The following is a 25,996-nucleotide window of genomic DNA, read 5'->3' on the forward strand; positions in this document are numbered from 1 at the left end:
TCCTTTCGCTGCCACTCACGCCTGTAGGTGAGTGAATAGGGCTTCTGTCCACCCCCAAGTCTCTGAAATGTCACTTTCTCAGGGGAATATTCTATGGGCCCTAGACTGGATTACCTCCTTCCCCACCCAGTATACTCCTAAGGCCTCCTGACCTCTCCTTAATGTAATACTCATTATGCTTTATGGGTTATTTACTTATTCATGTTTCTCACGAGACTAGAAGGCTCATAAAGGTAAAGATGGTCTTCATTTTGTTTATCCTTCACTTCTAAAACCAAGACACTGTTTCTAGCAGCTTTTATCGATATTATTTACATGGTAGGTAATTGGTAAGCGTTTGCTAAGTAAGTGAATGGTGTGGGTGTGAGTGCCCGCACATACAAGTGTACACACGCACACCTAGGCACCTTGAGAGATTGCAAATGCCAGATGTGCTGCTTCGTCTGCATTTGTGCTCTCCCCCTGACCCTTCTCCGCCTTGCTCTATGCTTCCGGAGGCCGACTCTGAAGTTATGTCACATTTGCAATCTGGCTTCCAGTTGGATTCAGCCGACAAGAAGCACCAATGGAAAATTAGAAAATTAGAGGCATTTCTTCCCTGCTCTTTGCTTTGGCGCCTTTCTTCTGGCAGCCGCTATGACCCCCCTATGACTGCAGCTCCTGGCAAGAGGCTGCTTCTCCCGCCTGTCCTTACCAAACTCTAATACACTGTTTCTTCCTTTTATCCCTTTGACCCTAGGGGAGAGAAGAGCTTCTCACTTACTATTCTCAGGGTGCCCCAAATAATCCCCCGTTTGCTCCCTTTGCTCTGCCCACATTCTGTAAGTAGTTCCTTCATCACGATCTCTTCATTTAAAGCATCTGTATGAGTCCTGGTCCCTGCAGGGACCCTGACAATGCACTTAACCAATACAGATCCTTTTCCTCCCCTCTCCCAGCTGCCAGCCCTAGTTTGTAGGGGGTTCCCTCAGTTGTCTAGCACTTACCACTGAGCTTACTGATCGCTCTTCCCCACTGGATGGCTAGTGCCTTGAGAGCAGAGGAAAGCCTTTTATTCATCTCTGCATTCCCAGGGTCTAAGACAGTGCCTGATTATACTTAGAACTTATTAATTAATTGTTGGTCCTGCCTCACCTATAAAATGAAGCAATGGGCCTGAACTATCTCCAAAATCATTTTTAAGTCTTCCTAAGTAAATGAGATAAAGAAAATGTTTTTAGAGTTCCCCTCCTGCAGGAGTTGCCCAGGAAGATGCAAACAGCCTTGTGTTTTCTCGGAGATGTAAAAGCTGTCTCCAGAGGGGGAGATGCCGTAAGAAGCCCATACTGAGCAATTTATGTTGGAGAAAAGATTTACCACAAAATATCACAGTTCAGATCAGATTTAATAGACCAATAAATGGCTGCTTAACAAGGACATTTGGTTACTGTTACATTAAGTTTCCTAAGGGACTTTGTTCTGTTCTCCTAAAAGGCTGTAAAGGTCTATAAAGCACAGGCCCTTCCAAGTTTGATTTTTTTAAAAATCAGTCCTTTTTGGAAATTGTTCTTCTTAAGTGACAGTAGGAAAACAAGTCTCAAACGTTTTCTTTTCCAGGCACTTCCTTCATGTATTTTGGAGAAAGTTTGGCCTGACTTACAAGGAAACCCCTTAATTGTCCCTTAAAAGTAGAATTGCGTCATTGTGGATAAGACATGGGGTTCAAATAGCTCCCTGGGGGCTGGACTCTTGGAAACTCAGCAGGATTTTAATTGTAAGCAGACAATTTGTTTTGGATTGTATGCAGAGCATGAAAATATAACTGCTATAGGATCTAACAACATATAAGAGGATTAAAGTCTAGTATTTCTCTGCTGCTTTACTCCTTGATCTGAGGCATCTTTGCAAGGGGGATGAGCTCACCATCTAAGGTGATTCAGTGTCCTTTGGAAAATCTGAAATGTATTAATTATTAGCTCCTAGCACCTCGAGAAGCAATCTCAGTCTCGTTCGCTCCTGTATCACCAGGACCTGACATTATTGCCCAGATCTCCTATGCTTGATACATGTACTGCATTTCCTTGATTCTAAGGCACATGTCTTTTCGTAGTTTAACAGCCCCCAAAATCAGAATGTCTCATATAAGCAATTGCATGTCATAGATTAATCAGCTTTTCCTTTCTCAGTGGTACATAGAATCATGATGCCTACGATGATTGATGGTATCTTAGATCCAGTGAAATGTGGAATGCTGAGCACCTGTGGTGAGCCAGATTCTATGTCAAGTCCTCTAATGTATCATTCGTGACACCATGTGATAATAACTCTTTAAGGTAGGTATTCGTATCACCACTTGACAGTTAAGGCTCAGAGTAGTGCAGTCAATTGCCTGGACTCACAATTTCTGCTTGGGAAAAATAGTTGGCCTCAAACCCAAATCTGATTCCAAAGCCTATAATCTTCCCATTGTACTGTACTGTTCCAGTGGAGACTTCAGATAAACATATTTTAGAAACGATAATTTAAACTCTGTGATGTTTCATTGCTGTTTTAACTTTCTCTATCCTGGTTGTCCTTGATGCAAGCCGTGAATGTCATCCCAAAAAGCTCTCAAGAGTGGTCTATACATATGAATTTGTTTGTATTCTTGGCGACAGAGTGGCAGAAAGCCATTCAAATTAAGCTATGTGGAATTGACTGGAAGCATCCACGGATAGGTCACAACTCCAAGGCAAGGCGAGGGTTGGATATAGTTGGGGTTCAGGAACCATTGGCCACAGAGACTCCGGTGCTGCTGGGACATTATCTTGGCCCTGCTTCTCTCTGAGTACAGCTTCATTTTTCTTCTTCACTGGAGCCCCAATTGTCTACAAACCAAAACCATAGCCATTCACATCTCCAGGGTGCTGCATCTTAGAAAGTCAGGTATATAAGACAGGTTGATGCAACCTTTCTAACCCAGACCTTAAAATCCCAGAGAATGAACTGGTTGGCTCCGGTATCCTCCCTGCTCTCTACTGAGCTGGGGCCTCAGGTGGAGTCACAGAGAATGAAGCTGGCAGGCCCCACAGTGACTATGTGACAGGACCTGGGGGACCCAGGGGGCAAGTCCCAGAAAACAGCAGTGGTAGGCAAAACATCCCTAAATGTCTGTTCTACAAAGCTACTGAAGATGTGCAGAAATCATATTTATAGAATACCAGGAAGAAGGGCAGAAGTATTTTCAACTGGGGAGATTGATGGGAAGTGAAATCCAAGATGGACCTTGAAGGATGACTATGAGAAGTCGGGGTGGGGTGTGCTTTCCAGGTGGGAAAGTAGTATGACAAATACCTGGTCTCTCTGGGAGCAGCCCATATGATAACATGAATGCACAAATGTCAATTAAAATTAGTGGCATGGGAGAAAATACATATGAAGTTATGATCAAGGAGACTTGATCTTGAGAAATGAGGGACAGCTTCCTTGAAAACGTGATATTCGAGCTGTGAGCAGAAGGATGAGGAGGAGGACAAAGTAGAGACCAGTAATGCTGGAGGGAACAACTCCAGGCAGAAGCAAAACATATGCACAAGATCCTGTAGTGGGAGGACCCTGGCAAGTTTGTGGAACTAGACGGACCAGCTGCTCCTGATCTTTTTCTGGGTCTCAGCTAAAACCCGCAAGAGCCCTTGATGCTACCCTAATCAGATCACTTAGATGCTCAAAACTCTTCAGGTAATCCCTAGCACCTGGAGCCGCACTTCCCAGCCACATCAGGGCACAAATGGCTTACCGGGTGCTTGAGATACTGATCCCTCCTCTTCTGGACCAAGCATCCTCCTCCATTTACTGCAGTGTGTTGTACAAAACCAAAACTACAATAATTTCCTATGTGTGCCACAATGAGACAAAAGCTGGAAAGCACTGAAGAGAATAAAATGAAAACACCCAGCTTACGACTCAGGTCTCTTCCCTCATTTCCCTGCTGGGCATGTCCATCACCATCTTCCAATTCACTCCCCAGATAGAAAGGAAGCATATGAGGCTCAATGGTGAGCTGGGCAATGGAGTTCGCCTGCGCCCTCCTTACTTGCTTTCATACTAGAATTTTTAGGGACCTCCATGAAACCGATTCCTTATGATGAGCCTTATGAGCCTTTCTCTGCACCCCGTTCTTTAGGCACATGAGCCCTAACACAATTCTTTAATATTTTCCCCCAGCACTCCTTCCACATTGCCCGGTCCAACAAAATTGTTTCATACCTCTGTGTCCTTATACTTTCCCCTCTTCCTGGATTGCCCTAATCGAATCCCAGTGTTGAGAAATATGAATAAGCGTTGTGAAAAAGTAATTAAATATGATTGTGTTTGTGAGCAAAGGAGATTAGGAAGCCCCGGGTTCAAGAGAGTTAAATGGTGCCTTGACCACAGGATTTCCCAGAGTTCTGGGCATGGTGAGTTGCCCTGTGAATTTCTAGGAAGGGTAGGTGTCTGGTGTCCTGGGTTTCCCAAAACTGCTTACACACAGAGCCATGCTGGGTGGTACATCTGTGGGATGAGGAAATGTTCCCCAGGTCATGTGGGTGGGAATTTAGGAAATGTGGCGTTTGTGTTTGGGATGGAGAGAAGTCAAGGAGGAGGAGGAGGAGGAGGTAAGATAGGGAAGACAGAGGAGAAAAATGAGGAAGAGGAGGACAGACGTCCACAATAAGGAAGTCCCCCCTCCCAAATCCACAGATTGGCCAGATTGCCCCCGTCTACAAGTAATTATTTTTTCCCTTGGCAGAGTCCCCAGAGTTGGGCTGTGTGTTCAGGGTAAAAATAAGCAAACAAAGCCACCTCCTGCTGCTAATCAGGGACCCAGTTAATAATGGTCCCTAGAGGGTGAGGACTGTACCTCCCCTCTCCCGTCAAGGTTCCAGCTGCAGGAAGAAGAATCGTCACCACTTGCCATTTGGTTGTGATGATGCCTTTGGCAGCAGCCTTTCCTTCCTTATCTCAAACAATAGCTCTTCTTGCACTGTTCCCGGTTTACTTGAGGAATGAGATTGGAAAGGCAGGTGGCTGTCGGCATCGTTACTTGATTATTCTACCAGGACTGTTTTGACCACCGAGTCAAAGTTAGTGCTTTAACCACCAGAACCAATAATATACTGAGATTAATAAGAATGTTATTGATCAGTTACCATATATTAAGCACCTTTCAGGTACAGGAATACTGCAAGACAAGGTGCATAATGAGAATTCAAAGAATGGTAGCAAGATTGTGAAGATTATGCCTTTTTTGTCCTCATAACTGCATGGCCTGCTTCATCAACTTGGGCTACAAATAATGTCGCATTTTCACATTCAGTGGCTCTAGCCTCTGACACGGCTGCAGGAGCTCATCATCACGGTCTGGTCCTGGCCGGTTACCTTCACCCTCACTTCCTGACTCAGTGACATTCTAGCTGTTTTAGACACTTTTGAAGCTGCAGAGATTTAAGGAAGGGCAGTGCTACTCTGCCAGTGTTATTCTCGGCCAAGGCTGCTGCACGTTTGTCCTCCTAACTGTGCTCAAAGTGTTCCCATCAGCGGAACCACAGGCCACACACTTGATGGAAATGACCCTTCCTTTGCGCCGCCTAAATGCTGATATTCAACCTGGATAATCAGTTCAGAGATTTCCTCATGGGGAATCCCTTTTCAGGAACCCTTGGTGTCCTTTTTGCCAGGAGACTTCAGTTGGGGCCATCTCTGATTGTTGGAAAGATGTAATAAAGTTGAACATCTTAAAGGGAGTCCAGATCCCCATGCCGTTGGGGTCTCTTTACAAATTTTCCTACTTCCACCTAAGTGACGCTCTTTGAGTAGCAAGGGAGGGCAGCCTCTTAAAGGCAAAAATAAAGTGCTTTGCTCTAGCATTCCCTCTGGCAGTGGGTGCCCATTTGCCTTCTGTCTGCATAACTAAAAAGGGCCATCAAGTGAAGAGACACTTCCAAATCAAAGAAATATGACTGACTCCACTGGCTTCCAGGCTTTGTCTGATTTTGAAATGGCAGCTTCTTAAAAAAATTTTCAGACCCACCTACTCAGGGGATCTGTCCTTTCTCTGTCTGGTTTGCTGGCTCTTCCTCTTTCTCCCATTGCTCTGAATGTGAGTTCACAGCCCTAGGCTTCTCTCCTTCTCTTGGCATCCAAATCTCAGCTCTAGTGTCCAGGATGTTGGTGACTCTACAGTTTCTGTTCCCTGAACCAGAGCTCTGTTGGGGACCTATCTAGAGTCTGACACTTAAATGGTGCCCAATATATTTTCTATTGAATAAACTCCTATCTCTAAATGCCAAAGGATGTCTTCATTTATATACCCCCTTTCATCAGAAATTAAACCTGCCTGAAACTGAGCATAACTTCCCATAGAGGTGGACCCTCTCCAAGTTTCTTTCTCTTAGTCAGTGGGGCCACCAGCTTCTCAACCACACTTCAAGTCTGGTCAATCTGACTATCTTGGTCAATCCCTCCCCTCCACTGGTTGCTCTCCTCTGGCCCACTTCCCCATCTGTAAAATGGGGATAATAACAGTACCATCTCAGAGGTCTCTTGTGCAGATTAAATGAGTTCAAACAGAAGAAGTGCCAGCACAGTGCCTGTTGGATAGAAAGCAATAAATGCTAACTATTATCATTTTTCTATTCAGAAACCAAAATGACTACAGACGGTGTGACTGGGAACTCGTCATCATCACTCTAAAGGTGCAGGATGGACCCCCACCCAGACTGTGGTTGGCATGTCAAGAATGATGACGGCATACATGTGCTAAGGGGGTAATTATAAAAGGTTTCTTATTCGTACAATGAGACTTTCTGGGGAGAGCAGGGTGGCTTCCAAGCACATCAAAAAATGGCTTGAGAGAGCAGGAACAGGAGAGTTGGCTGGGGTTTTTATGGTGGTCGGGTGGGGCTGGGGTGAGAGTTTCCATGCATGGTTTAAACTTCCCATGGGTGCCAAAGGAGGGAGTACTGGGCTTTCTTATCAGCTTCCCTGGTTGTGGGGAAGAAGGAGCAGAGGGAGAGTGAGGCTTAAAAGCTGTCAGCAGCCAAATGCTTTTTAAAAATAATAATGAAAATGGGGTCAGACTCTTTATTACAGAGCTAATAAGGCAAGCCTTAACCAATCTGCTACCAAATCTTTTCAATTTTTAATTTGAATTACCTCTAATATGTGTCTCTTTCTTCCCCCCTCCCATGATGCTGAATGAACAAAGACTCCAATCACTTTTTAACCTCAAGTAGCACAAACTCTCCTTTCTGGCTCCCTTACCTCTATTTCTCCTACCCGCTCTTGCCCTCTCTGTCCCCAACTATCTTTTTGATAATGTAATAACTCAGATGTGAGTGTTCCTTCCCACTATAAGCTTCAAAGTGGTTCCCCATGTGACTTTTTAAAACATAGTCCAAAAATTCTTTGACACTCATCCCAAAAAGAGGTGGGGTATATGTTCCTTCTCCATGGCTCTATTTTAACCAGTGAGGTGCCACAGAAGTGCCAGTATGGACTCTGTTGATTTTCTTGGGATGCTTGTCCTGAGATAAGCCAGCCACTGTCTAAGAAGTCTGACTCCCTGAGACTAACCTGCTCTAGAGGCTGTTTACAGGGGCTCCTGTTGATAGCCTGGCTGAGCTGCTAGCCAGCAGCCAGCATCAACTGTACCCACGAAAATGAGCCATCTTGGACATCCAGCCCAATGAAGCCTATGGACGCCTACGGCCGCTGCAGATAGCTGACCGTAACCATAGGAGAGACCCCGGACAACAACTTCCCAGCAAGCCCTTCCCCAAGTGCCAACCCACACTGTGAGTAAATGAAATGGATGCTGTTTTACATGACTAATTTTAGAATAATTTGTTATGCAGTAATAATAATTGGAAACTCTCATTTTGGCATTAAACACTAGGCTTGTCTAAGTATAATTTCTGAAAAATAGAAGCAATTATAAAGGGAACACACGTACAAGATTAATCAAAATCCTTAACGAAGAAACCAACTGATTAGTTAAAATCATTAAAAAAAATATGTAAGGCAGAACGTATTTATGTGTGCTGAAGAAAGAATGTCTAAATAAGACAAAACTGGTTAATGTCCTACAGGGCAATAAAACCATAATCTTTGGGGTTATTTTTCTTCCAAACAAAAATCATTTTCATCTGCGCTCGAAAAAGGAGTCTATATGTTGGTATGTTTCTTCACAGAATCTGGGCCTTAAACAATAGTCCATGATGTACCAAACAAGAGAGAATTAAACAATCCTGGGGTAAGCCTGTTGGACAGTGTCCCAGTGTGATATGGAAAGAACACACAGCTAACACTTGGTCTAAGTTGTCAGTCACTTTTCTTAATGCAACCTACGCTAGATCTCACACTTTTGAGGTGCAAAACAGGGAGGCAGCAGGGGAGGAGCAGTGAGGCTTCGCTGTCTGTGGCAGACCGTGGAAAGAGACCGAAAGGGAGGGTTCTGTCCTGGCACCTTCAAACCACATCATGTTGTCACCCGCCTCTTTCTGTATTGTGGCTGTCATTTAGCAAAATCTGTGGTTTGCAGACAGTATGTGGTTAGAGAGCTGACTGGGTATTTTTCCTTTGGAAAGAAAGGGACTCTTGGTAGTGAAGATTGTGTTGGGGAATGTCCTGAATATCAGGTGTTCAGATGCTCTTAAAGTCTCTATCACCGTGTGATAGCTTTCATTTAAGTAGGAGATGTGTGTGTAGAAAAAACATACTCTGGCCTCGAGTCCCGTTTTCCAAGACACCCCTTATCAGCTGAATCACAATCTCCCTGACACCTGGTTTCCTGATCTGCAAAATGGGGCTAATAATACTTACTTTCCTAACTCAGAGAGAGAGCTTTGGAAATGGTACAGCTCTGTTCCCAAGTAAAGGATTATTATTATTATTTTTTTATTACCTATTTGAGGACACACATGGTGGAAAAGGAGGAAACTCATTCCTGCAGATCACTAGGTCAGTGCTGCCCCACCCAGCTGGCTGGTCCCGAAGTTTTCAGTGCAGCTGACTATTACCCATGGAATTGCTTGGGGGAGCAGGTTGTTTTTACATCCCCTGGCAGGGGCATCTCAGGAAATCCCCTCTTCACCCCAGCAGTGACTCATAAAATAGGCTCAGAAAAACCAAAAGTGAGCTGGGGGGGGGGAGTCTCTTGAGCCTGGAACACACCGGATCGAGAGGAAAAACTGGGCCTCCAAGGAAGGGAAGAAGTGATACTGCAGGCTTTGGATACACAGAGAACCGGGTTAAAGTTAAACTTGGGCTCTGCTGCTGAGTGGCCATGTGATGGCAGGGAAGTTTCTTACCCTCTCTGAGTCTCCATGTTCTCACCCATATAGTAAAGCTAATAATATCCAGTTCACAGAGTTGGGGGGAGATTTGAAATTGGAGATGGGAAAAAATTACAGAGTTCTTCATAGAGTAGGTAATCAGGGAAAAACCCAAATCCCCACCCCCACTCCCACCGGCCCCTCGACAGCAGAATAGGTGAATACATAGTGGTGTATGGACACCATATACTGCATGCACAATATAATTCCTTGGGAAAGGAATTAACCAAAGCTATATGCATCCGAGTGACTGAGTCTTTGTAATATAATAAATACAAATGTGTGCGGGTACAAACTGTCCATTTTTTAAATACTGTCCATCAAAGGAAGGGAACGCACTTTGCAAGTTGGAGAGCTTGGAAAGTGGTTATTTGGGATGGGGCTAGAGGGGGAAGGGAAGAGGAACACACGGGGAAGCACCAACGTCCTAGTTCTCAGGTTCCATGGCAGGTGCAACAATAGATTATTTTACTGTTAATGATGAGTGTTACTCATTATTAAAATGATAAGAGTATAGTATGAACTAAGGATTACAAAGAATTCAATGTTGTGCAACAATAACACAGAACAGACACTCATTAACTACACTTTCCCAGCTCCTAATGTCTTCTCCGAAGTTCTTCTGGAAATGTTAAAAAAAGAAAAGAAAAGGAAAAAAAAGTAAAAGAAGAAAAAACAAAGCATTTTCTTTGGTGTAATTTGTTTTCTTCACATTGTGTACACAGTCCTTTGTCCCACATGTCTTTAATTAAAGCTGAAATTATTGGTACAGCTCTGTTTAATAGTTTCTATCTTTGGACACTGTGTTACTGAAACAGTCATTTCCTTCTCTTTTCTGTCCTGAGTCCTTTCAAACTTCTATTTCCCACTCACGTTTCTACTATAATTAGGGGGAAATGCTGTAAAATATTAAGTAATTGAGAAGAGAATGGTGTCCTACAGACAAGAGAGCGTCAAGACCTTGGACCTGCACAGGCCTTCACGGTCTCGCACCAGACTCGGACTCAGACTCAGGGGTCCGGTACCTCTCCATCGCAGCCAGACCTAAACCACGGTGTTCGCCCAGCACACTGTAACTGTGCAGCCTCTGTGCCAGACCTTTCTGAAACACCTTTACCCCCATTTTGTTTTCCTCTCGGAAAATTCCCACTCTTCTTTCAGAACCATGCTTAAATGTGACTTCCTCTGTGAAGATTTCCTGAACACCCCCAGGAGGGTTTATTGCTACCTTTTCTCTGCTTTCATATTCCTTGAAAAATAGCACTCGTTTAGCTCTTGCTACACGCTTACTGTAACTATGATGTCGCATGTGGCCCCCCTAACACTCCTGAGGAGGAACTCTACCTACGGCACCTCGGAAGCCTCTGGCACATCGCAGATCAGCAAATCAAAGCTTGCATGCGCGAGTGGGGGGACATTGCTACGTGAAATGTTTCCCACCCGCCTCGTCACTGGCTGTTCTGACTGCGGTGGGGAGCTGCCTGGCAGTGCCAATGACATCCAGCGTCCAGGCAGAGAGGTTCCTTGGAGAAGGGGTGGGTCCCTGGAGGATCAGAAATACGGGCGAGGAGCTCTCTTCTGTGCGACACCGTCAGTCCCTGGTTGCTGTCTTGCTTGATCTGCACCCAGAAGAGCGATCCCCGCCCTAGTCACCGAGCTCCCGGGAGTCCCCATAAGGCAGAAGAGGACTCTCTCGTGAGAGAGTCTCACAGGAAACACACAAGCACTTACAGACACAGCTTCGGGAGCCTGGGAACGATTTCCAGAGTGGAAAGTTATCGGGTGTTTTTATGTTGCTCCTGTTTGGTGACGTGTATTCCCTCTTCTGAAAATGTGCGTCCACGGAAGGGAAGCTGGCGTGACTGGTTAAGAGGTGAGGTCAGTGAGAAATCGAACGCTGGGGGGGCCGGGGAGCCCCTGCTGGGTGGTATGTCCCACGGCTTGGCTAAGGGTGCCCGGCTGCAAGTACCCCGGGCTATCAGGCAAAAGCAGGGGGGTGCAGTGCCCAACGAACAGGATTGGAAATGAGGCCTGGGCTCAAACCCATGTTTCATATACCAACTTAAATATGCTTGGACAAGTTGTTTAACTTTCTGGATCATTGACTTCATCATTGTAGAAATGGGCAGAAAATAACATTTACCTCAGAAGACTGTTGTAAGATTAAATGAGATGTAAAAACAGTGAGCACATCAGAGGTATTCAGTAGATGGTGGCGATGATTATTATTCAAATGCACAGAGTCTGTTTTCTATAAGAAAGAAAAAGGTGAGCTGCAGGCAATGTTCCCTACCTCCAAGGAGGGTTAAATGAGGAAGCATTTAGTTAAAATAGAATAGTGTTTAGTTATGGCTCAACATTTGATGAATACCTGAATCCAGAAAAGAGGATACCTCAAAAATGAGGTAGTCTATCTAGAATTTCTTAGTATTTTTTTCTAGAAGTGCAATCAGAGACTCTCTTTAATAATCTTTTTTTTTTTTTAAAGATTTTATTCATTTATTTGACAGAGAGAGACAGCCAGCGAGAGAGGGAACACAAGCAGGGGGAGTGGGAGAGGAAGAAGCAGGCTCCAGGCGGAGGAGCCTGATGTGGGGCTCGATCCCAGAACTCTGGGATCACGCCCTGAGCCAAAGGCAGACGCTTAACGACTGTGCCACCCAGGCGCCCCTCTCTTTAACAGTCTTAAACAACTTTGAATCATTTGACATGGGGGAGGAAAAAATATATATATATATAATATATACATTATATATATATATATAATGTATATACATAATCTAAAATTCTAATAAAGTTGTAGTGACCTTCTGGATTTTATCTTTTAAAATGGAGTGTTTGGATCTCCAGGTTTAAAATCCCCGATCTAAATAAAGTTACAAAATATGGGTTAGAGGAGATGAGAATTGTACTGGTAGATTTTTTTTTCCTTGGTTTTACATAAGTAAGTCTATTATTCATTTTAAAAACTCTTGCTAACTGAGGCAGGCAGAGTCTTAAGTGTAAATTAATAAACTCTTTTGGTGGAAGAAACAGGAAACAATGGCAAATATATAATCTTTCCCCTTCAAAGTTGGAGTGGTTTAGTCTCTGCCCTTTTTGAACACACTATAGATTTTAATCCCCTCTTGGCCTTTTCTTTTGATTACAGCTAATGGAATTGTCCCCCCACTTATGTCCTCATTTTCTATTCCTCAACCTGTCTGGACTTTTGCCTCCAAAGGTTAACATCACTATGAAGTAATGTAATTCATCATCACTATTTAGACAGATTTATTCAGAGTTCTCTCCCCGCAGATGTCTGTAAGCGTGGTGAATCTGACATCCAGCATTGCCCAGTAGGTTTGGATATTATAGAGACAGCCCAAAACTGAAATATAAGCCCAAAACTGAAAAAACAAAACAAAAAACCCAAAGAACCCTCAAAACCCCCACAACTGTAGATTTAATCAAATTAAATGACAATGTGTTTCAAACAACTGTCCCAATTAGGGTAGAAAATTCTCCTGAAAGCAGGAGAGTTGCAGATTGGTCTGGCTACACACAGAGATGAGCTCTGGTGAACTTCGTTTCCATTCTTGGCCTTACATCAATCGGGGCATCGAAGTTAGCCTTACCCAAGAGTTCTGGGTTGGATAAAATGTACAAGGTCATGGAGTCACAGGCATTAAGGTTTAGAGAGATGTCTCAAGAACAGCAGTATTGCTCACTGAGCTTCCCTGTGAGCAGTTTTTCCACAGAAGCCCAGGTAGCTGCCACCATCAATCAGTTGGAAATTACTTAGGAGTAGAAACCTCTTTGCTATTTTCTGGTATTCTAGGAAATGCATTTGGGGAATACCCTGGTCACATGTCCACACTGGAGTCCCTCTTTTGAAGGGGACCTGGCAGCCTGTTCCATCCTGGGGATGCAGAACTTTCCCATATCCAAGAGTCAAAACCCATCAACTGCATTGGAACCAATGTTCCTCCTTGGGAAAAAAACACGTCTAATTCCTCTTCTACTTGACAGGCATTCAGTAAACAGTTTAATTAATTGCTTCATTTACTTTTTATTGAGCATTAACTAGGTCCTAGGCACTGTTCCAGATACTTGGGGTGAGCAGGGGAGAGCCCACTTCTCACAGAGCTTCTGTCTCAGCAGGGAGGAGAGTTGATGGCAACTGTGATTCTTCTGGTCTACGGGCTAACCACTTCCAATTTCATAAACCCTTGTGTGTAGCTCCTTCACCACCCTGATCACCCTCTTCCACATTTTCTCTAATGGGCCTAGAACTCTCTCAAAGGGTGGGGTCTTAATTGAAAAGCCAGGAGGCAGGCAGAGGACAACAAGACTTGTCACTACTGCCCTAGATTAGTGACTTTTCCATAGGCATCTCTGAGGGCCTTGTCATTACCAGCCTTCCATTTGAGTATCTTAGCTGCTCTATGGGGTAGAGGCTGAGGGCAATGCCTAGCCAGTCTGAATGATCTGGAGTGGGTGGCAGTACCATTTTGATCTGGGGCACTCCCATTGTAGGGTTACTTATAAAATGAGACTATGGACTTCTGGATTAATGAGTTCTAAGTCTCAGCTCTGCCACTTACTCGCTTAAGCAAGCTGGGCCAACCTTACGGGCATGTGACCTGTGCAGTTATAGGGGGAGAACCAGCCCAGAAGGACTCTGAACTTAATGTTCTGCTGTTGCTATTTTGAAATTTTTTAAAAAAAGATTTTGTTTATTTTTTTGAGAGAGAGAGACAGCATGCCAGAGAGAGCACGAGCCAGGTAGCGGGGCAGAGAGAGAAGGAGAAGCAAGCACCCACTGACCAGGGAGCCCAACATGGGGCTTGATCCCAGGACTCCAGGATCATGACCTGAGCCGAAGGAAGACAATTGGCTGACTGAGCCACCCAGGTGCTCTGTCATTTTGAAATTCATAATAATTTCTCAATAGGGGGCCCTGCATTTTTATTTTATACTAGGCCCTACAAATTATGTAGCTGGTCCTATAAACAACTTATTTAAAAGCTCTCTGAGCTTTAATGTCGTCCTCATAAGACACCAGGGTGATGATGATACCTACTCCACAGGTTCCTATGAGCTTTAGATGAGACAATGTGTACACATGTCTATACATGTCTATCCCATAATAAGCACCCACACACACACACACACACACACACACGCACGCACACCAACCAATGTAAGTCAATGGCGTTGTTATTTAGAATATCTGACATCAACTATTCTGAATTTAGAATATATGCTAACAAAATGAGCTCTTCTAACTTCTCTGTGCCATCAATTAACCTTTTTGGTTACTTCTTCTATTCTCCCAAATCAGTAATACTTTTTTTTTTCTTTATTGGGCATCTAATTTGTTTGGTTGCAAGTGACAAATACTATTTCTAGGTAACTTATGAAAAGAGAACTTTTGGAATGTGACTTCAAACAAATAAAAGTGATAGTAAGCCTGGAGAATAGGGCTTGAAAATGAATAGGAACCAAGACAGCTTCGGTCCCGGGTGGAAGAGCTCTGGCAGAGGTGGGATGCATGAACACCTACCATTTTCAGTCTCAGTCTCTTTGCTGAAGACTCAAGTTCCAGAGAACACATACCCATGACCTAGCTTGGGTCACATGCTCCTGGCCAGGCAAGGGAAAGACAGAGCGTCTGATTATAGCAGCAGAGGTTGGGGGTGGAGAGGACTCCCCCAAAGGAAAATGATATGCTGGTATGAAGGGGAAATAGGTTCAGTAAAATAAAAACAAAAACAAATTTTCTCCAGAGTGTCTGTCTGCTCTGTACCTGACGCTCTGCTAGGGGCTTTGGGTATAGTATTCACTTTACCTTACGTACAATGCCTAGCATGCAACAGGCACTCTGTAGATAAATGAATAATTGTTGAATAAATGAATAATTGAGTGAATTTATTTAACCTTCACACAACTCTTGGAGTTAGGTTATGTTAGTTCCATTTTACTGAGGAAGAAATTGAGGCTCCGAGAACGTGACTAGTTTGCTTAAAAATCCCACAACCAGTAAGCAGTAGAGTTGAGATTAAGACCTGGTTCTGTCTGACTCCAAAGCTTGTCTCCATGCTGCTGTGTGCTGCTGGCCTCCCTGGAGGAGTATGTGAGAGCCTGTTCTAAACCTATGAACCTTCTGTGGTGTGCCCAAAGTCCCAGGGGCTCCATGCTTTGTTGTTTATTGACAGATTCTAGAAAGTTTATCTAAGCTGGGAAAAGTTCGCTTTGTGATTTTCCACTCGTTTCAGAAAGGAAGTGATGCAAACTTTGTGACCTTGGACAAGGTATCTCAGGCTCTTCAACATGAAAGGCTATGATAATGGTATCTCCTATTAGGCTATTGTGTGATAGGTGAGGGGATGTTTGTAAGGCCTTTAGGACAGCTCCTAGTACAGAAAGCCCTCAGACATGACACTTTATCTAGAGTCTTAAAAGAGTATAGAGAAGCAGGAAGTGAGTGCTGGCAGAGACATCGGGTTTCACTATTGTATTTCATCACAGTTAAGACTACCAGCTGAACCGTTAATTTACATATCTCTTAGAAAGGAAAAGCATCGCCAATTAAGCCATAAGATGCTTTCTAATTACTTCAAGTTTATTTTATTTTATTAATACTGAAAAATCTTTTAGACATAAATAGACATGATTTAGATATATTTTGAATGAAAATCTCTTTTAGACTTATTTAGACATACATTTTTTTAAATCACATATTGCCTTTGGGTATATGTAAAAAGGGAAATACAAGCAAAATACATTGGTGAAAGTATTACCAAGACTTCTTCACACTTGGAATGGTTCATCTCTTCCACAGCACTTTTTGACTGAGTTGTTGATGTGTTTTGTGCACAATATTGTCAACTGAGCCCTTGAGAGAGTCTCAGAATGCAGCATTTCTTCAATGAATGCTGTTGTCTTGGGAAGATTCTGTCAGCCCACTGGTACCAATTTGCAAATTCTGATGTTGGTGCCATTTTTTTTTTTTTTAATTCCACTAGAAGGCACAAGTAGAAGTTTTCCAGAAAACAACCGCAATTCACATTTTTTCCTCCAACGGTCCAAAGGTGGTTTGTTGACTAAAACATCGATGGCTGCAGTTGCCAGTCATTTTCCCCCAGAATAATAACGGAGGGCCTCCAGGCAGGAAATGAGACTATGGCATTGTGGGAGCCTGGCCATCTGATGTCATTGGTTGTAAGGATGCATTGATTTCTGGGTTGTTAAATGTTAAATAAGAGCGTGCACCTTGGAATACAGGAAACACGGCAGTAGGAAGAATATGGGAATCAGAGGTTCTCAGACCTTTGTTTTAGTCCTTCTTTGTCACAGCTAACTTGCTGCGTTGGGAGAGACCTTAGGAATAATCTTGTTAAATCCTCCTACTTCAGAGGTAAGAAAACTGAAGTGCAGAGAAGGGTTGTAACTTAGAGCATCTAAGGACACTCAGAGTAGGATCGCCTGACTGCAGTTCCTCCGTCCTGCACACTCGGCTGCCCTGGTTCCTATGGGGGAAGGGTAGTTTCAGAAGAGTACACATCATTTGCAGTCCTGGGCTGCCCTGTCACAGAAGCTCCTCGGTGCTCTCTAATGGCTCACGGGCTATTCTCGGCATTTTCAACCGCTTTAGTCCTTCTTGGCTAGTAACTCCAAAATCAAATGTCCTCTCTTCTTAAATGCTTTTTCCAAGAGCCACTTTCACCCCTTGCTCTCACCCTCAACTCCCCAGGCAGGTAATAGCCCTAGGTTTTGTGGTTTGGCTTCCTATTTTTCTCATGGAGTCATCATATAGTTAAATATGAGTTTATCTGCTTTTTAAAGATTTTATTTATTCATTAAAGAGAGAGAAAGGGGGGGGGTGCAAAGGGAGAAACAGGATCCCTGTGGAGCAGGGAGCACAATGAGGAACTTGATCCCAGGACCTTGGGATCATGACCTGAGCCGAAGGCACACGCTTAACCGACTGAGCCACCCAGGCGCCCATGCACTTATTTGCTTTTTAAAAACTCATTTTTATGGAAAATTTCAAACATACACAAAATAAACAAAATAGTTTAGCAAACCTCTTTGTACCCATCATCCAGCTTCCACAGTTAGAAACATCCTGCTATTCCTGATTTTTCTATACCTTTCATCACTCTCTACCTTACATAGTTATTTTTAATACATTTTTCATGTAATGTGAAGTTCACATGTAGTGAAATGCACAATTACAAATGGGTATGCTTGTGTAACCCACACATCTATCAAGATTTTGCACATTTCCGTGGCTCTAGAGTATTTTCTCAGGTCCTTTCATGGTTAGGCTTCCTCCTAACCTCCACCTCTGCACCCCGCAGACAAACCCATGCCATTTATTTTCCTTCATAAATTATTTTACATCCTGTTGGCTTAGAACATCACAGAAATGCAATCATACCATTGGTACTCTTTTATGCCCAGCTCCTCCCACTCGACATAACTTTCTATGAGATTCGTTCATGTCATTACATGTATCAGTACTTCATTCCTTTCTATGACTGACTAATATTCCGCGGTATGGGTCCACCACAATGTGCTTATCCGTTCTCATGTTAATGGACATTTGGGTTGTTTCCAGTCTGGAGCTATTAACGATATAGCTTCTATGAACATTCACACACAAATCTTTTTCCGTGAATATGTGTTTCTTTATCTTGGGTTAATACCTACGCATGAATTGCTGGGTCGTAGTGTAGATGTATGATTTTACAAAACGATTGTACTATTTTATGTTCCCACCACAAATATAGGAGAGGTCAGCTGCTCCCCATTATCTCCAATACTTGTTGTCAATCTCTTTAATTTTAGCCATTCTAGATGTTCGGTAGTGGTATCTCCCTGTGGTTTGAATTTGTATTTCTCTGTTAACTAATGATGTTGGGCAGCTTTTCATGGTTTTATTGGCCATTCATGTGCCTTCTTTTATGAAGTGTCCAAGCCTTTTACCTATTTTTAAAAATTGGAATGTTTGGGGGGGTTGTTAAAAGATAAAAATGTTTTATGAATATTTCTTCCCACTCTATGCTTGCCTATTCATTTGTTTCGTGTTGTTTAATGAAGGTTATTTTATCAGACTTTTATTTTGTGGTTATTGCCTTCCACATCCTGTACTATTTACTTACATGCCGTTTCTATCACTAGGCTGTGAATTCCTAGAGGAAAAAAAATGTGAACATTTTTTATTTTGTGCCCCCAGCCTCCAGCACAGATCCTGACCCATGAGTATATCTGGAAGTAGGGAGGAGGAAATCTATATTCCTTTTTCTGTCTTTTATCACTTTGGGGAATCAACCTCAACCCTCATTATTCAGTTTTTCTGGTTCAGGTGAAGATTACCTCTTTCTAATCCATCCCTAGGGATGGATACTTGACCAAAACTGGGCCAGTTAAAGCTTTGTCCAGCAGTCTTGCAAGAAATAGGAGCGTGGAGAGACACTCACCCACCTCCCATCAGGATTCATAAGGACACATAAGGCTAAAGCAATTGCTGGCCACCTCTGCTACCACATGAATTGATGCTACTTGAGTATGAAGTCAACACAGGAACTGAGACATAAAAAATGGAGAATAAAAATCCTCGAAGACATAATTTATATCCCTGGATCCAGCCTTTCCTGAAGTTCACCCACTTTTTGAACTGTCAAAATATATGAGACAATAAATTGCCTTTTGGTTTGTTTCTGTATTTGTTATTTATTTAATCAAGTCTGAGTTATATTTTTATTTCTTACAACCAAAACATTCCTGTCTAGTATACTCCTTAATAATGTTATACCCTTGCAGCCAAGTCCCCATAACATTTTCTGCAGCTCCAGAATTCCTTTGGCAGGGGAAGAAGTTGGGGTAAATACCAATACTTGTAAGTTCTGAGAAAATGTATAAACCATAAAGTAGGAGTCCTGATTCTTTTTTTTAAAAGATTTTATTTTTATCTGGGGTGCCTGGGTGGCTCAGTCGTTAAGCATCTGCCTTTGGCTCAGGGTGTGATCCCAGGGTCCTGGGATTGAGCTTTGCATTGGGCTCCCTGCTCTGCTGGGAGCCTGCTTCTTCCTCTCCCACTCCGCCTGCTTGTGTTCCCTCTCTTGCTGACTGTCTCTCTCTCTCTCTCAAATAAATAAAAATAAAATCTTTTTTTTTAAAGATTACTTATTTATTTATTTGACAGAGAGACAGAGGGAGAGCACACGAGCGGTGCGGGGGAGGGGGGGACGGCAGAGGGATAAGCAGCCTCCCCACTAAGCAGGGAGTCCAACACAGGGCTCAATCCCAAGGCCCTGAGATCATGACCTGAGCCAAACGCAGCCGCCCAACGACTGAGCTACCCAGGCGCCGCTGGAGTCCTGACTCTATATGTTATGTAGCAGTATTGAAAGTCACAAATTTTTCATCATGATATAAACTGAAAATAAAATTAATTGCCAGACTCCTGTCATGAGAAGACCTGCCATTATCATATCTGAGTATACCTTTCTTCCCACTATCATTTCATTTCTACATATTGTCATCAGTAATATTTGATAAATGAATTTTAAAAAATGAACCCTCTAAAAGAGCAAATTAATTCCCTTTCTTTCAGTAGTGGAGCATTTGTCCAGTGAAGTTTGTAATAGAATTTGTCATGTCAAATTGATAAAGTAGAATTGTTCTTGTTAACGTCGTTCGTACATGTGTATATCTGTGTATCTGCATCTGTATATAAGTGTATTTATGTGTGTATGTATCTGTGTGGTCTGTGTGTCTACATATATGTGCATTTATATGTGAGTGGTGTAAAGTGAGTATGACTATATGTGCGTGTGTGTGTATGTGTGTGTGTCTGAGGGTACGTGTGTTTGTGTGATTTGTCTGTCTATATCTCCATGTGACTATATTTGTGTCCGTGGGTATACGTCTGTGCACCTTCTTGTGGTTTTGTTTGCATTTGTGTAAGCCTGTTTATGCATGTGCGGCATATGGTATGCGTGGTGTTCACGTCTGTACGTGTCTGTGTGCTCTGTGTGTAGTGTGGCTAGAGGTCTACATGTGTGTTTGTGCAATTATGGGCATATGCTTGTGCTTCTGTGTGTGTCTGTATGTATGTGCTGTGTGGCTGGATGTGTACCTGCGTTTGCATGCGTGTGTCATGGGGGCAACGGGGAGAACAAAGCTATCAAAATTCCGTTTTATACATTGTGCGAATTGGGGAAAATTGACCTCTCTGGTGGGGCAGAGCAGCTGCACAGGCACAGAGTTTGGCAAGCAGAGTGGAGCCTGGATTTCAGCCCCCACTAGCCCCCTTCTCTGGTGTCCTGGAGAAAAGAACAACTTGGCAGGGAAGGGGACATTTTGGAAGGCCTGGAAGTTCATTCCGTCTCTCCTTGACCCTGTAGGAAACTTCCCATAGAATCTACTCTGAAAACTACCCAATGCTCTCTAATGCTTTCCGGATGACCCGATTCTAGAGAAGTTCATGGCGCCCTCCTTCCAACCAAAGTCTGCATACTGCCCAGGCTCCAGGGGCCCCCATCTTTGACCGGGCCCCGAGGCCTTGAGCGAGCACGTGCAGCAGGCTGCCTCCCACCTCTGTTTTGGCCTTGTCATCATCTCATGGCCCTGGACTTTCTTCTTCCACCTGTTGCCTCGTTGCAGAAAAACACTGGTAGGGGTTTAGGGTTGCACATTGTTGTCAGGGCTCATCACGGAGTTTGCACTTTTATTAAAATGACTCACAGCCGAGAGGCTATGGGGTTGTGATCAGGTGGTGTTAGGGGTGAAAGATACAGATGGTGTGGAACTGGTTTTGATGGTGAGTGAGGTCTTGGAACTGGGAAGTGGGTGAGCAGATCAAACCCAGAGGGGAAAATGGGGGCTGTGGGTTGAAACCAGTGAGATTACTAGGACTTGCTTCATCGGAAGACTTTAGATCCAGCATGAGCTTCTCTGCCCACATCAGCTCCTCAGCAGAAACTCCCTCTTTGGCAGCCTGATGTGTGGTCTTGTGATCGATGACCTCGGGCAAGTTGTTTCACCATTGTGAGCCTTCCCTTCTTCAGCAGCAATCCCTACCCCCATACGTGGGAGTTGGGGAGAATCACTGAGACTGCACGAGGAGGTACGGAACACAGCACTCAGCGGAAAGTTAATGCAATCTTTCCTCTCCCCTAGTACTCTGTACCCCCTCTTCTTCTCACTCGCCTTGGGGTGCCCACAGCACTTCACCTGTGCTTTTATGGTAGCAGCAGCTCTGGCCTAGCCCTTAGCAAGTGCTCAGTATTCAGTAAATGTTTGCTGAGTGAAGACATGAAGGCAGGCAGCCAAGGACAGGTAACAAGTAGTCAGTAAATAATAAAGTAAGTTGGAGCATTCTCCTGTCTTTGGAAATGAGCTACTGGCATCCTTCAGAGATGAGGGCTGAACAAACTCACGATTTTCTGTATAAAATATGGCTCTAGGTGGTAGTCAGAGTGGAGAGCTCAGCAGGCCCTTCTAGAAAGTGGTTTTCCCTTATTGACGATCTGTTTGGGCTTCAATGAACTATTACAGTTATTTGCCTTCTGAGCTGACAGTGTAGATTTGGAAAAAATAGAATGTGTTTGCAGTGGCACCTGTTCCTGCCCGAGGATCAAGTTTAAGGGAGGTTTAAAAGAGTCTAAGTTGAAAAAGAAAGAAAGGAAGAAAGACAGGAGAAAACAAGTTTCATTAGCAGTGAGGGACCCAGTTGGCAGGTAAGGGCTGTCACTGCCGTAATTATAGACTAATTACATACCTGCTCTTACAGAGCCCTGTGGTGGTTGCTGAGACTGTAAAGTAGAAGGCATGGTTCTTGCCTTCCAGAGGCTTCTAATCTAGGGAATGGAAATGGATGGAAGACTGAGCACTGTGGAGCACTTCCTACCTGTTTAGCACTGGGACAAATGTTTTAGGGTATATCTCAAGAAGTCAATATTATTATTCTCCAAGGAAATTAAAATACAGAGAGGCTAAGAAACTTCTTGTAAGTCACCCAGCAAACACAGAACTGGGAGAAGAGTCCAGGTATGTCTGGCTTCAGCAGCCTATGCTGCTCCCAGGACTGTGAGCAAGGACATCAGGGCAAGCCTGTAAAAAAGAATTCACTCTACAAGGTGTCCTAGGTTCAGCACCACATGAAAAATAGACAACGAACAGTGCTTGTAGGAGTCTAGAAGAGATGTATTGAGTCCTCAAATAGAAGTGGCAACTTGGCAGAGGAATAGGCCCTCTGCTAGGTGCCGAAGGCAGAAAAGGAACCCTTATTCTGGTAAGAGAAGCAGGAGGGGGCGGCTTTCAAGGCAGAGGAGGCATGTCATTTGCAAAGGCGGGAGGTAGGAAAATTTTCACCTTCTGCGTTTGTGGAGTACTGGAGAGATCACAGCCCGCTCCAAACTTAGTAATAGGCTTAGGCCAGCTACCTGATCTCCCTGAGCCTCAGTTTCCCTATCTGTACAATGGTTGTGAGACTAGCCACTTCAGAGGATTGTTGAAGACCTGAGAGTATGTATGTAAAACACTCAAAATCATCAAAGTTCGACCTTAATCTAAGTCAGTTCCTTCTCTCATAGTGTCCTATTTCCCTTTCTCCTTGCAACTGAGTCCATTATATACCTGCATGCTTATTTACTGAATGTCTCTCTCACGACTGTAAGTCCTGTGAGCACAGAACACCTGTTCTTCTCAACACCATCTCTTTAGTGCCTACAACAGTAGACACTCAATGAATCTTTGTTAAATGAATGGATACATGAACGTATGAATGAATAAATGAATTCATAGGTAAAGGAATAACTATATCTATTTCTGTGCTGTGACTCTAAGAATCTCAGGGAAAATTTGTCTTTTCTCTGGTGAGGGGGCAGGTTGCGAATGGAAGGAAAAACCTTCAGAGAATGCCATTAGAGAGTCACAAGGCCACCCCGGGTCATCAGAGGGAGCACAGGGTCTCCTGTGTGCGTCCTGGTGCTCTACAGAACTGTCTCTGAGCAGGAAGGAAATTACACAAATTTCCAGCTCAGCTGGTTTCCAGGGTTTCACAACCCATTTCTTTCTGTCTTGCTTAAATCCGGGGTGCTGCTTTTTCCATTGTGACTTGTGAAGTGCCTAGTGGACAATGACTGTGCATGATCCCCATGTGGCCCAGCAATAACTCGGAGGGCTGTCTAGACTTTCTGCTAATCAAGTCTTCTGATCCAACGCAAAGCAATAACCCCTTATGGAGAGTTGGAGAGGAGGAGAGGGGATATAAACATACGCAGCAATAATTGCTAGGCATTTGATACATTCTATGAATTCCATGATCGAAGAATAAGGACAGGGAACTGAAGGATACGGCGGAGGATATGTGGCTTTTCCTGAGGTGAAGCAATATACACAGAATTGGATAATAGTTACAGCTTTCGAAATATGATTATGTGTATCATCTCATCTCAGTCTCACTGCAGCCATAGAAAATGAGGACGTATGGATAACATTTGTACTGTTATTTGTTCCTAATACATGGGGAAACTGAGGCAGTTAGGGGTGGTGTGGGATATAGATCTGGTTTCACTGGCAGATATAAACTCACTGCCCAGTCTCATAACTCTCAGTTTAGGGATCTTCTTTTGGATCACACGGTCATGCACGACCCTTTACATTGGTCAAAAGTGTGAGGGTGTCTGCAATGTCACAATCCCCCATCTTCTGGAATGTAGTTCCAATGCATTTTTGTGATAGAACATTAATATCAAAAAAATCAGGGGCCACATTACCCCTTGGCCTGTTTTAGTAAATTAAGTTTTTCTGAAACGTAGTCACACCCACGCATTTACTATTATCTATGGCTGTTTTTGCACTACAAAGGCAGAGTTGAATAGTTGAAACAGAAATGGTATGACTCACATCGTCTAAAATATTTAATATTTGGTCCCGTACAGAAAAAGTTTGCCACCCCCTAGAATAAATGAATGGAATGGAATTAGAAAAAAATGGACTCATTCATTCACAATAGGCGGTGGGTCATAATTGAAATTGAGAATGAAAATTGGTCTCAGAATCACAACTCTGTCCCTTGGCTGGATGACCTTGAACAAGTCATTTATACTCGCTGGCATCCATCACTTTATAGAGTTGCTGGAAGATTTGCACCAGGTAAGGTGTATGTATCAGTTATGATTAGGTTTGGCCCCATGTGACAGAAAACACAGAATGAACGGGTCTTGCATAAGACAGCAGTTTATTTCTTTCATGTGGAAGTGAGCAGTGGGTGTTGGTCTGGTGGGGCATGGTGTCGGCAACCCCGGCCTTCTCACCCTGTTGCTTTGCTGTGCGTGGCTTTTATTCTTATGGTTCTCTCATGGTCCAAAATAGCTACTAGAGCTCTAGCCACAGGCTATAATTGCTATTATTACTAATGATAGTATGATAATAAAAGGAAACAAACCAAAAATCAACTACAAAAAGCCTAGAAACAGAGACGTACATCAAGTCTAGACAGCAAATCCACATTTGTTCAAGTCTAGCCAAAATGAGACCTCCTGCCATAGCTCATGAGGCAACAAGTGTGTTTTGTGTATTCTATTCCTGGGGTACACTGAGGAAGATCTAGAAGCTATATGTTCCCTGTATTCAGCATTTCACCCTATACAAAGTATTCCCATAACTATTACCTTATTTGCTCTTCACAGTACTTCAGAAAGGTTAAGATGAACAGGTCTTAATATTATTATTCCTATTGTACACTATAATGCAACCAGGTGCTAAGTAATCAGATCCCAGTACCTCCTGTCTTCCTAGAGTCCATGGTCCTTTGGATATTTGTTGAAATGAAAGGGGAGGAGTTCTGGTGTAGAAGAAAGAAAATGATCCCAAAACAGGACCCCTAGCAGATGTAGCTAATCATATGGCCTCACCCTCACTGAGTCAGTATCCTCACCTGTAGGACAAAGATAAGGGCATCTATTGATTTGAGGGGTTGTTACCAGAACAGCATACTGCGAATGTAATGAACATGGCAAATAGGCCAGTTCAGTGAGATCACTGCTCTTACCTGTGCTTACCTCTTATATCTGCTGTGTCTTTGGAAACTCACTTCCCTTTACTGGGCCTCAGTTTACTTTTCTAGGAAAGCAAAGGGTTTGGATTTAGCAACTTGCTAAACTATCTTCCAAATCTCCAGTCCCATCAGCCTGGGAACCTACCTTTTCAAGGGAAACAGCTCAGATTGGATCCCAGGTTGGAACTCTCCTTTTGTTTCCCTAGTAGCTCGCTGTGTGTCTCAGAACAAGCTGGAAACGTTTCTGACTCTTCGCATCTATAAATAGGGACAGATACTACCTAGCTTATAGGAAAGGCAAGCATCCTGAGTATTCAATGAGGTAGGTGTGTCCACAGCTCACAGATTGTTAACTTGGGCAAAGGCAGGACCTATCTGCTTTGTAGATGTGAAGACTGTGACACCACTTAGAGGGCTGGCCGCAGGATTATGGGCATAAATTCATGTAAAGTATCAGAAACTAGACCAGGCACAAAGTAAGCATTCAGTAAATATTATTATTAATTACATCCGCCTACAACAGTCCTGTAAATGTTGAGAAGTGATTATAGGATACACACTCGACACACACACACACGCACGCACGCACCAGAGTCTGCGGAGAGTT

General features: G+C 43.5%; 1 long non-coding RNA gene across 2 annotated transcripts in view; it reads left to right on the plus strand.

The window, feature by feature from the left end:
• LOC123795375 (uncharacterized) overlaps window positions 1-13,303 on the plus strand; it is a 318,410-nt gene extending 305,107 nt beyond the window's left edge. For both annotated transcript variants that reach the window (XR_006780475.2, XR_015726248.1), the window contains 2 exons: window positions 2,166-2,312; window positions 6,638-13,303. This is a non-coding gene — a long non-coding RNA (uncharacterized LOC123795375). The remainder of the gene's footprint in view (window positions 1-2,165; window positions 2,313-6,637) is intronic.
• The last annotated feature ends 12,693 nt before the right edge of the window (window positions 13,304-25,996 follow it).

This window comes from Ursus americanus, chromosome 12, assembly GCF_024610735.1.
Source record: "Ursus americanus isolate L20-20 chromosome 12, mUrsAme1.1.p, whole genome shotgun sequence".
Lineage (NCBI taxonomy): Eukaryota > Metazoa > Chordata > Mammalia > Carnivora > Ursidae > Ursus > Ursus americanus.